Raw genomic sequence first — 13,503 nt, forward strand, 5'->3', positions numbered from 1 at the left:
CAACACTCCCCCTCGAGCTCAATCCCAATTCCTGCACACCAAGCAGATCTCTGAACTTGCGCAGCTTCTCTGCGCCCAATGCCTTCGTAAATATGTCAGCTACTTGATCCTTTGTGCTGACATAAACTAGATCAATAAGACCTAGTAAAACCCTCTCCCGCACATAGTGATAATGCACCTCAATGTGCTTTGTTCTAGCATGATAGACTGGGTTATTTGCCAAGTGTATACTACTCATGTTGTCACAATAAATGACAACTGGCCCATCTGTAGGCATATCATAAAGTAGCTTATGCAACCAAGCTACCTCACATGCAGCCATTGCTACACCCCTGTACTCGGCCTCTGTGCTCGACAAGGCAATTGTAGGCTGTTTCTTGCTGCTCCAAGTGACTGCAGCACTCCCAAAAGAGAACACATATCCACTGGTAGATCGTCTATCAGAAATACTACCAGCCCAATCAGCATCAGTGTATCCATGTAGCTGTATCTGAACCCCAGTCTCATAAAATAGTCCATATTACAATGTGGACTTCACATACCTGAGTATGCGTCTAGCCGCATCCAAATGCGGTTTCCTTGGGGCTTGCATAAACTGACTTACCAATCCAATAGCATAGCTCAAATCTGGCCTGGTAATAGTCATATAAATCAAACTTCCTACTATGCGTCTGTACATAGTAGGGTCTTCCAGAAGCTCACCTGCATCTGTGCTTAGCTTCACATTCTGCTCCAAAGGAACTGAAATAGGCTTACAGCCTATCATCCCATATTTGGACAGCATGTCCAATCCATACTGCCTCTGGAAGAGCTGTATCCCACTTGGTGATCTAATCACCTCAATGCCCAAGAAATAACGCAGCTCTCCCAAATCCTTCATATCAAACTTTTGCTTCAATAGCATTTTCACATGAAGGATATCTTCATCACTGTCACCTGTCATAATCAAATCATCAACATAAATGACAAGTAGCATAATACCTTTCTCTGTTTTTCTCACATAAAGTGAGAAATCTGCCTTGGAAATCTGAAAGCCAATAGTGACAAGATACTGTCCTATCTTGTCAGACCATGCTCTAGGTGCTTGCTTCAAGCCATACAATGCTTTCTTCAACCTGCAAACAAACTCAGGATGAACAGCATGTACATAACCTGGTGGCTGCTCCATATATACCTCTTCTTGCAAATCACCATGCAAGAAGGCATTCTTTACATCCATCTGATGTAAAGACCATTCCTTTGATGCAGCCATAGCAATGTCTGCTCTTACGGTTGCCATCCTTGCAACCGGACTGAATGTTTCTTCATAATCAATGCCATATGTTACAATAGAAGGAATACCCAACTCATCATCAATGCTCTATTCTGAGCCACTGGATTCACCATCCACATAAGAGTGACCTGCATTCACATCAAACATGGGCTGATCTACCTTCTCTTTTCCTTTTCGTGATACCTGAATACCACTATCTGCATTGCTTTGAGAAGATTCTCCTGATCTCAATCTTCCTGTCCATGGCGAAGAATGTGAACCACTGCTAGAGGACGCTCCAGGTCCACTAATATTTTGTGACTGCTGCTGTGAATTCTATGCAGCATTACCGTTTTGTGCATCTACATCATCAATCACATTTACTGGTTTATACCAACTACTCATCTCATCAAAAACAACATCTCTGCTCACTGTAAACTTACGAGTAGAAGGGTTATAGCATCTATACCCTTTTTGCTGCAGAGAGTAACCAATAAAGATGCACTTCTCAGCTTTTGGATCCAACTTGGATCTCAACTCATCTGGCACATGTACATAGGCAATGCAACCAAAAATTTTCAAATGAGAAATATCTGGTTTCCTACCAGTATACCTCTCCTCTGGAGTCATCCCATGTATTGCTGCAGTGGGAGTCCTGTTCATTATATAGACTGCCGTAGCAACTGCCTCAGCCCAGTAAAAATATGGCAAGTCTTTTTCATTGAGCATGGCACGAGATACCTCTCCAATATGCCTGTTTTTCCTTTCTACAACTCCATTTTGTTGTGGGGTATGACTGCATGAATATTGCTGCTTTATGCCATGCTCCTGTAGGAACCTTGCAAACTCATTTGAGAGGTACTCTCCCCCTCCATCCGACCTTAGGCATTTTATTTGCAGGCTTGTTTCTTTTTCAACCATAGCTTTAAGAGTTTTGAAATGCCCAAAAACTTCACTTTTCTTTTTCATAAAATATACCCAAACTTTTCTGCTATAGTCATCAATAAAACTGACAAAATAATGACAGCCTCCAAGAGATGCAGCTTTAGTAGTCCACACATCAGAGTGGATTAATTCCAATAGCTTCTTACTCTCTTGAACATGTCTAGGAAATAGTATCCTTGCCTGTTTTCCAAATTGACAGGCTTCACATACCTTATGCATTTCTGCAACCTTGAATTTTGGCAATCCTGCAACAATATTTTGGGCTTGCATTGATTTAAGTCGTTGTACATTTACATGACCAATGCGTTTATGCCAGATATCAATATCTGCAACAACACCGGTCCCATGTGCAAACATTGCTGCACTCAATTCAGGCATGTTTGCATCCAACGTAAACATTCTGCCCTTCTTCTTTCCTTTTTCTATGAAGCGGCCTTTATTTTTCATATCCTCAACAAAGCATCCATGAGGATTAAATCTGACCTGCAAGCCCTGCTCAACCATTTGACCAACAGAAACCAGATTCTTGGTGATATTCGGGACATGAAATACATCTGACAGGTATTTCTTTTTCCCATCCTGCATAGACAAAGGAATTTTTCCAATCTGCACAATAGGATGTGCAGTATCATCACCAGTCTCCACAAATCCTGGTTTTTCCATTTTCCTTGCATCCTCCATCCATTATGCATGACCTGTCATGTGGTTTGACGCACCTGAGTCAACATACCATACATCGTTGCTTTCTTCTACACTTGTCACAGAATGATTCATGTGCTGCACCATAAACAAATGTTCATTTCTGTCATCACCCTGTCTACTAGAAGATGCATAATTTCCTTGTTGCAGTTTTCCATTCATGATGTCATTCTGCTTTTTATAGCAGTCTTTAGCCATATGACCCATTTTACCACAGTAGTAGCATTCAACATTACTGTTTGCATTTTGGCCTCTTTGCCATCCACCACGACCTCTTTGGCTCCCCCTGCCGCTAGAGTTACCACGTCCTCCTCCATAAGACTGGTTTTCTTGAGTTTACTGCATATTCTGATTTCTACCACGGCCTCCAAATCGGCCTCCTCTACCTCTGCCTCTACCTCTTCCAGCATTTGAGTAGAAGATAGTTTCTTTTGAAGTTCCTCCTGAAGAAGATGCACCACCATTTCTCTGCTCCTCAGAAATTAGAAGAGTAATCAACTCCTCAAAATCAGGAAATCTTTCACGAACTGAAATGGATGTCCGAAACTGTGCATAATCCTTTCCTAGACCATTCAAGGTCACAGAAACTAAATCATCATCTTCCACTGGTGACCCAATGGAAGCAAGTGCATTTGCAATCTTCTTCACCTTCATGTGGTAATCATTGATGCTCATACTTTCTCTTTGCACATTATGCAACTCTTGCTTGAGCTGCATTTTTCTGGCTTGCGTATTTGTGCTATACATTTTTGACAAAGTATCCCATGCCTCCTTTGGCGTACTTGCATCCTGAATATGCACAATCATAGAGTCTGAAATACTGATAGACAGCCAGTACATAACTTTCCTGGCTCTCTCATGCCATGCTTTGAATGCCTGCATTTGCTGTTGATTGGGAACATCAGGAAGAACTGGTTCTTCTTCATTTCCTGCAACAAATTCCCAATATCCTTTTCCCATAAGGAAATTCGTCATTCTAAACTTCCATGCTTGGAAGTTGTTCTTGTCAAGCTTTTCAGTTACAATCTGTGAAAGAAAATCAGACGCCATTACAGAATACTGCAAAAATTCTGTCACTGCAAAAAACACAGCTTCACCCTCACAAGGGCAAATCTGCAAAACTGGCGAAAGTGGTATTTGACCACACAGTCACTTCCTAGTGATGATTTTGCATAAACAAGAACCAAGGATGATTCTGTAACTCCCAATGTCTCTGCACACAAGCATACGATGCAATTTCTGTGGTAACTTTTCACCGACCTGTAGAACAGTGGTCGCACAGCATAAAACAGGGCCTTTTCCTGAGTGCGTGCAGAAAACTTCCGTCTCCAAAACAGGCCCCAAAATGGCCTCAAATCAAAAAAACAGGGTCGCCAAGGGCTAAAGCCTTTCCCGCAGCATATACTACCCTCTTGCTTCACCGTGAAGGGCGTCTCAACCAGAACACCGGGAGCTTGGCTTGCTTTCTTGAGCTCCTTACCACGAACAAGGCTCTGATACCATGTCAAGATTGTGGGAGAGAAGGAAGGAGTCTCACTTGTAGCTTTCTTGCTTGCACAATGGGGGAATACACACAAGGGTGGAGGCTGAAAACATTTTTCCTCTTCTTAGTTGTGTAAGCCAAAAAGAAGTCTAATACAAAGAAATAGAAGAACCCTATATATGGGTCTCAAACCAAAGACAACTAACTAAGGTGGCATACTAACTGAGCCACGAACTATAGTAGATAAGGATAGCTGTCATCTAGCTATTATTCATGGGTGGTGTACCAACCGCATCTACAACTGACAAGTCGGTGACATAAATGCACAATGGTCACCCTGGCATATCACGAGTGGAGCTTGATATCTCAACAATAACACTTACACTCTTCCTTGAATTTGCCAAGGACCTAGCTTAGGCCCACTTGGTAGTTGAGCCTCCTCTTCATTTTGCATGTAGATAAACCTTTGGGGTTAACCATGCATCTTCAAAGGCCATTAAAGCCTATCAGCAGAGTCATTGACCAATTCTCCTTCTTTTCCTATAGGATCCAATTCAACTATTCTTTTTATTTTCAGTCCACACAAACTTATTCTCTCTTTCCTCCAACTCCATGACTTCCTAGTTTTCCTTATCCCATATGTCACTCCATCTTACTAGTCCTCTCCTACTAACTTCCTTGATAGTCTTAGTTTGATGAATATTGGGAAAAAGGAATGTGAACCAGCTTTGGAGAATGTGCATATGTTGTACATTAAGGCTTCCTACGTGGAGAGTGCGAGGTATCCCAAGCTGTAGGGTTAGAGATTCGGTTCTTTGGGGAATACTTAGTGATGACTATTCATTATCTCTTGGATTGAGCAATTGAAAGAGTGGACTATATTTTAAATGTATTTTGTATTCACGGTGCATCTTGGGGCCAATCCCTAAGGTGTAGGAGAGCCATAGTGGAGCCGTAGTGATCAGCCGAGGGGGTACTCCCTTATATGTGTCTACGTGGTGTATAACACATAAGATAAACTTGAAAAAATCCTTAGAGATATTGGATCTATAGGACAAGGTAGTCTAATTCTCGTTTCGCCTTAAGAAAATCCTCATTTAGTGTTAGAGCAAACTGGGCTAGTAAGGTAACGTGATAGGTAGAGCTCAAGTCTACAAATACATTGGGTTCTTGATTGGCATATAGGTCAAAGAGAATGGTACAGTGAAATGGATTCTGGAGAGACCTACTAGACCTCCATAGCTTCACCTATCCATGTGAAATGAAAGATTCTTTAGCTCTTCATATACCCAACATTGTGCTTCTATTTACCCCTCATTTAATGGAATGGTAGTGGCTCAAACCAATGGGACACTCTCACTGGAAAGTTCCTATGGGGTAAAACCAACATGAACAAACACTTAGCCCCAATTGGTATGGGCATGCTAATAAGAAATTCTACAAACCTTGGAATCTCATTGGCATCAATCTGATTAGTTCCTAGGCAATCTACAATCTCAAAGGTCATGTCATCACCTCAAATATTGTGTCATCGGCATGGTTTGAATTATTGGAAAAGTTCCCATGAGAAAAAGAAGCAATGGAAATAGACATGAAATATTATGTATTCTAGTTGTGGGCCTTCACTCCACCCATTGCCAAAGTCATAAGCAAAAGAGGGATCTTCATCAACAAGTTGGGGCACGTGAAAGCTCTTCATTGGTAGGCTTCTTAGCATCAAAGAAACTAAGAAATGCAAGAATCAATCCCAATCCAACAGAATAGGTTGGGAGATGGTACTCTAGAACATGAGGAGCTTCAAGCTAGTTGTGGGTAGTACCAAGTCTAGCCCTCGATCCCCCATTTTGTAAATATAGGAAGAAAAGTGCCACCTTAATTTTTTGTATCAATTAGGAAAATTATCACAAAACAACAAGACCTACTCATTGAAGTGTCAAATTTGAAGAAGGCCATCTTAAACAATTGGAACGTCCTCCTTTTACACTTATGGACTATGTCTTCTTATGGAAAATACTAACTAGCACCCTCCTCGCAAGTGAAAAACTTAGTAAGAGAGGGATAAATGTCATTATTGTAGGTCTAGGGAGGAAGAGACAATCAAGCACCTCTTCTAGGATGGTTTCTTCTCTCTACCCATATGTTGGCAGCAATTCATCACAGGCATTGTCGAATCACTAAGGATAATTGGGAGGTAAGGGAAGTGTGTATCTTGGGCATATACAACTCCAATGAACTAAGCCTCACAATCCAATATCAAATCTATCAATTGTTCACATTGAGAGAATTCTAGGAATTAAGAAGAAATTGTGTGTTTTAGATAAGTGAAAGAAGTCTTTTGTAATCAATTGTCAACTAGACTAACTTTTGTGATTAATGACTTGACTAAGTCTATAAAAAAGTGTAAGTCACTTGAAACTAAGGATTTTGCAACCCAAATATTATTTTAACACATTCACAATCTATTTGCATCTAAAAATAATTCATGTTTTGAAATGCATAGAAGCTAACATTCGTATATTATTACAAATTGTTTGATTCATTTGATTTAGCCATTCCTTCAAGGAGATTTGTCCATGATGAAGACTCAACAAAATTCATGTAGTAAATTGAGTTACCATTTCCCATCCCTAAAAGATGTGTATCTCACAACTTTAGCGTAAGATAGGGAAAAACTTGATGCTTACCTCACTTTTCTCAAGAACTATCCTAGTACAAGAGATATCTTATAAGGTTGTCTATCCTAGAGGTATTAGAGGTATCTTATAAGGCTGTATATTCAAGATTTCTTTCTTTTAATTGCATATTTATAGCTTTGTAGCTTTTGCATCTTTTGATTGCATTTGGAAGTGTAAACTATGGAACTTTATCCTTTATCCTCTCATGAGTGCTTTATGCTTCAAATTTGAAAACATGAAAACTTCAACTTTATCCTTTGTTAAAAAGAAGCCAAAGGTACTAGAGGCATCTCATAAAGTTTGTGGATGTTGTTTCTTTATTTTGATCTCACTTACCACTTTACCTTTTTTAGATGCACTAAGAAAGTCATTAAGTTTGAACAATTTCACATTCGTTGACCAATCTAAAGTCTTACAAAACAAGAAAGACATATTTGGGATATTCTTCATCAACTCCAAGTAGAAATTTTTAAATTAAAGACATATAGAAATTTATACACCCTCCAAACTATTTGGTTGTAACTTGCTAGATTGATCAATCTAAACTTGAACTTGAGACCCCAACTATATATTTAGAAGATTTGGCATGTTTGTATGTGCTCGTGTGTTCACAGTATATAATTGATCAATGTATGAATTTTATACAATAAGCATTTGAACTTTTTAGCATGTTCTCTTGGCTTAAATTTAAAGAGATATATTATGCTTCCCAACCCTAATTTTGGGTTAAATAAAAATAATGTTTTGTTTCTAATAATGCCAATAATTTGCACCCATTAAACAATACTTATATTTTGGCTCAATAAGATCATGAAGGATCTCACTTGATACATTACTTAACTTGAAAAATCAAGTGTGTTTCTGGCCCTTTTTTCAAATCTTTATATGTGGGTACTCACCTTAGCTTTAAACAAAATTGTGTCATGTTTGGCAAAACTATGCAATAAAGTTTGTTGATACTCATGCATTGCTTAGTAATCTCCTTAGGGTACTATTAACTTTCTTATTGTAACACCTTGTTACTCCTAGGGTTACTTAGTTCAGATTTAATTACCTCTTCAATCTATTGACTTTCTAATTGTGATTCCTATATTTATTACCTATAAAGGGATTAAAAGGAAAATGACATGTATGCACAATGTCCAAAAGATCGTAAGAGCATTAAAGAAATGTAAGCAATATGCATAGACTTGAGTAGCTCTACCATTATAAGAACATTAAAGTATGATAAGCAGCATGCATAAAGTTGAGTATCTACCATTAAATAAGGAAAAAAACTATCATGATAACATAGTTCTTGTTTATACATTGCCATGCATTCAAGGTAATGAGACTACTTTTAGAATCACTACCAAAATATTGGGATGTTTTTGTCACTTCTACAAAAGAAAGCACTACCATGGAATGAAAGTCTATATTGTGGTGACATGTCATGCAACATCATATTATATGTAAGAATAGAGTATTGAATAACTCACTCTTAAGGAGATTCCCCAATTGTAAGGGCTTTGTTCTTTCATGTTGTAGACAAATCCACATATTGCTCTCGCTACACATTAATCTTGATTGCTAATGTGTTGTGTGATTTTTCAAGATTTAAATATTTATAGTTGGAAAACAAATCTACAACATGTTTGTAATGAAATTGAAATGTACTGGCAAAGACTTTAGAAGAAAAATTTGAACTAAATGTAAGGAGAGTGTTGGAGATACATTCATGAAAGAGTGTAGTAAATGGCACAATGGCTTTTGTTGCCATGAATGCTACCATATTTCAGTGGTGATGTGTGTAAAACTACCAGAGAACTTTTTTTTCATCTAGTTTTCCCCCTAGCCTTGTATATGCACATATTTCACTATAGGAAATTCTTAGTCTTGTAAATCTTATCTAATGAGACTCCTCAATATACTCTATGGAACAACTTCTTCTCCAACTTGTGTGTGCACATTGTTGTAGCCCTAAATCCAACCATTGGTGGCTTCAATCTCTTGGGCAAAGCATTCAACACCCTTTGCTTGATTTCCTCCAATTGGGAAGAAATTTGATGAGCATTCACAGTTGAAAAATACTACAACAAGCTCATAATGGCTAAACAGCATCCGATTTTTTATTTGGGTTCATTTTGACCCATGTTTGCACTATCACCAATACTGCACTATCCGATTTTTTATTTGGGTTCATTTTGACCTCTTTTTGCACTATCACCAATATTGCATAGGCTATTTTGTCCTTTTGTGCAAAACTTTTGATAATAGTCAATTTTATAAAGTAAGAGCATTTATAGTCTACATTGTAATTTGTTATATAGCACATGTTGGTTTTGTGCATATTTTCCTCTATACATGCAACTTTTGCATCAAATGCACTCAATGGCCATGGCTAGCAGCAATGATGTTTTTCATATGTTGGATGTTGAGGATATGTTTGATGGAACCAATTATGCATTGTGGATAGCTATGATGCATCATGCATTGTTTGCAAAAGAGCTTTGGAACATTGTGCATGGAATTGAACAACATCTGGATAGTGTTGTAGAAGCTACAAGTGCCACAAAACTAGTAGAAACATGTGTTGCTGAGGACGTTGTAGGCTTCAATTATGCTTCATTTAATGCTCAAGAACTACCATCACCCATAGATTGGCTAGATGGAAAACATGCAAAGGATCATGCGTTGCTTGCATTACCTATGAAATGTACCATGACCGCACACATTTGCTCATGTAAGATAGCTAAAGATGCTTGGCATATACTTGCACATTTGTATCAAGGAAGAAATGAGACATGTGTTACTTGCTTGCATAAGCAATTCAAGAGTGAGCATATGGATAAAGGTGACCCCATGGAAATTTTATTGATAAAGATAAATATCATATTCATGGTACAAATGAGACTTTGCCAAACAATTCAGTTATGTTGGCTATTCTCAATGGTCAGCCTAATTTTTATCTACACTTTGTTTGGTGATGAAAGACAATAATGCTTTGTCATTGGATTTCTGTTACTGCAACAAGAATAATCTTGGCAAAATAGCTCCATTATGCATGTAATATATCAAGCTTTTAAGGCTAGTCAAAAAAAGTAAAGGAAAAGATGCCTTTTTTGCTAATAAGTAGAAATTTGCAAATGTTTTTCAAAGAAAGAAAGATGATAATGATGAGAAGAAAAATGAAAGTAAAATCTATTGTAGGTATTGTAAGGCAAAAGATCATGTCACAAAGGGCTCTCCTTGGTTGGCTACAAAGAGGCTAAGAAGAAAGAGGCTAGTATGGTTGCAGATGCCTCTACTTCTAAATCAAAATTTGCAAACATTATGCAAGATATAGAATGGGCATTTAGTATGCAATGTGAAATGTAGTTATAACCCTTCTATACATAATTCTTGCATGTATGTTGTGGATTCAAATATATGGTACTTTGATAATGATGCTACTAAGTACGTTACTTTGTATGTAGTCTATTCACTTCTCTTGAGCCTACTCCTAAGGAGAGTATTGTCACATGTGCCAATAACTCCTCTTATGTTGAATGCTACCAATGGAAGTAATTTCATACTTATATATGCTTTGCATGTGCCAGAGATCAAGAAGATTTATTGTTAGTTTTTGCACTTAACAATATTAGCTTAATTGTAAAGTTTGTTAATGATAGATATATAGTTCATGATCTCTCGTATGGTGATGTAGTTACTACAATTGGCACACTATGTCATGGCTCAAGATCAATAATTATAGTAAATGTGTGAAAGATGTCATAAGCACAATTATAGATTCATAGGCAATTTCAAATGCAAAACTTTGTCATTCACATTTTGATCATCTAAATTTTGCCAGTTTGTTGCACTTGTAAAAATCTCATAGAATGTCTTCATTGCCTACTTGAGGCACTTACAAAGCACATTTGTGAGGGCTACATATTGGGTAAAATGCAACATGCTTTCTTTCCAAAAGGTAGTTTAGTGAGAGCTACAACAACATGTACAGAGTGATGCTTGTGGTCCAATGAAAACATTGTCTTTTCGCAAACTACATATACTTCCTAACTTTTGTGAATGATTACTCTAGACGTGCATGGATATAAGGTTTGAAAGATAACTCTAAAGTGTTTTTGTGGTTCAAGAAATGTGTAAACATGACTGAAAATTTGTTGGAATGTAAAGTGGGCACTCTCTATTTTGATCAAGGGGGGAGTATATGTCTAAGAAATTCAATGCATATCTAGATGAACATGGGATAAAACATCAACGTATAGTTTTATATACACCATAATAAAATGGTATATTTAAGAGAAGGAATTCGTCTCTCATGGAGATGGCAAGATGCATGATTAAAAGTCACACTTTGCACATAGTTTCTAGCTTTAGCATATTTTGTGCGTAGCTTATGTAATTAACAAATGTCCCATCCATGATCTGCCCATTTTCTGCCAAAAATGCCACTTTTACAGCTCTCAGATTGCTTTTGCGCTTTAAAATCATCTTTAAAATTCAACTCTCAAGGTTGAAGTGTAAGCTAATTGGAAGTGTTGATTATTATAAAGCTCCATTTGTGGCAAAGGGTTATGCTTAGCAACTCTAATGGTTGGAATGTACATCAGTTGGACATCAAAACTACATTTCTAGATGGTGATTTGCAAGAGAAAATGTATGTTTTGTTAGCTTTGTGGTTTTGTATAGAAGGGGAAGAAAACAAAGTGCATAGATTGAAAAATGCATTATATGGTGAGAACCAAGTAGACTTTGTATGAGAAGATACACACATACTAGACAACACGGTTTCCAAAATATTCCAACTGAGAGCACTTATATATCAAACATGAGGATGATGTGCTTCTAATTGTTGTGGTGTAATTTTGAGGCCAACTTGAGTTCAACTTTTGACATGTTAGAGTTGGGCCTATTGCATCATTATTTAGGCATTCATTTCAAATAATGTGATGGAGGTACTTCTTTGAGTCAAACAAAGTATATTGAGATATCATTAGGGCCAAAAATACTTCAAAAAGGGCACTTGTAAGCAAATGATTAAGTTTCTAAGTAGTTGAGATTTTGAAAAAATGAAATTGCTAAATTTGGTTTCTCAGATATGATTAATGAGAGAATATTTGGTTTATTGAAGGGGTCAGCTACTATCAATTGCCCTCATCTTTTAATTTATGTCATGGTCACCTTTTCAATTGTTTTTGTCTTGAAACTTGGGAGACTTTGTATTTTTGAGATATATGCACCAAAATTGCATTCGTTTTCTCTTGCGTCTTCTTTTCACATACCACTCTTTCACCATTCTCTTCTTTACACCCACTTTATTATCACTATGAGATTAATTTGTGGTTGGTTTGCTAATTGTTTAGCAATATCTCTTCAAATAATATAGATGCAAGCACATGCAAGTACAAACTTACCATTCAACTAGATTCAACTTATAAATCTTGGAGAAGTATATATCATCGAGCACTAAACAAATGAGATGGAGGCTAACAGATTGCAAATACAAGGAAAGAATCATATAGATTTGTGGGGTAGATGGAAATATTTATCCTAATGACCCTTCTACAAATAAACCTCCTAATTTTTCAAATATTCATGACTATGTAAGATATGTTGGGGAGAAGGTTATAATGAGATTCTTGAAAAAGTATCCTACTCTAGAAGTAGAGAAACCAAGACCATAACCAAAAATCCTATTGCTATTGTCTTCTCCAAAAACATCACCTTGTGATAACCCAGAGAAACCAAGTAGCCTTATAAGTGCCTTAATACATAGTATAGGCCATGTTGCCTCCTTTGAGAAGATGTTATGGAATACTTAGAAAACATGAGGATTAATCCTTGCCAAGTAATGGCCAAGTGCAACATCTTTCAATGAGCTACCACCAACTCTCGACCCTTTTTCTCGTTCCAAGAAGTTATCAAAACCTTGAATCTCCAACTGCAAAAAAGATGAATATCAAATGAAAGTCAAAATCAAACATATCAATGTATCTTACAAAATTGGAGATAATAGTACCAATTGGTTTTCATCATTGCTCTAGCTTAGTTGGATTCCATATATTAATTGATGATGATGTCTCATGGGTATCTTGCAATTCTTTAACATACTTTGACTGCTCTCTTCCAAAATTGGAAATTCCAAGTTAGTCTTGAAGATGGTTGAACTCCTCATCAGTAATCCCTAACTCTTTCTCAACATCCTTTGCCTTGTTGAAACAAAGAGAAAGGACATCCCCTGCATCAATAAACTTGTCATCTGCAATTTCAGCTGCAATTTTAGTGTCCAATTTAAGTAACTCTTCTTTTGATTCATTCTCAACATCGACTATGCCATTTGCAGCATCAAAAACCTCTGCAATGATTACTAAACAATAATCCTCCCTAAGATTAAAGAGCCTCTGGATGTCTGATAGTAGTATGTATTCCTTGTCCTTAATAGGAGAAGTTGGAAGAGAATGAAC

The sequence above is a fragment of the Lygodium microphyllum genome, chromosome 2, assembly GCF_053477565.2.
Source record: "Lygodium microphyllum isolate KBCC chromosome 2, Lygodium_microphyllum_v1.1.10, whole genome shotgun sequence".
Lineage (NCBI taxonomy): Eukaryota > Viridiplantae > Streptophyta > Polypodiopsida > Schizaeales > Lygodiaceae > Lygodium > Lygodium microphyllum.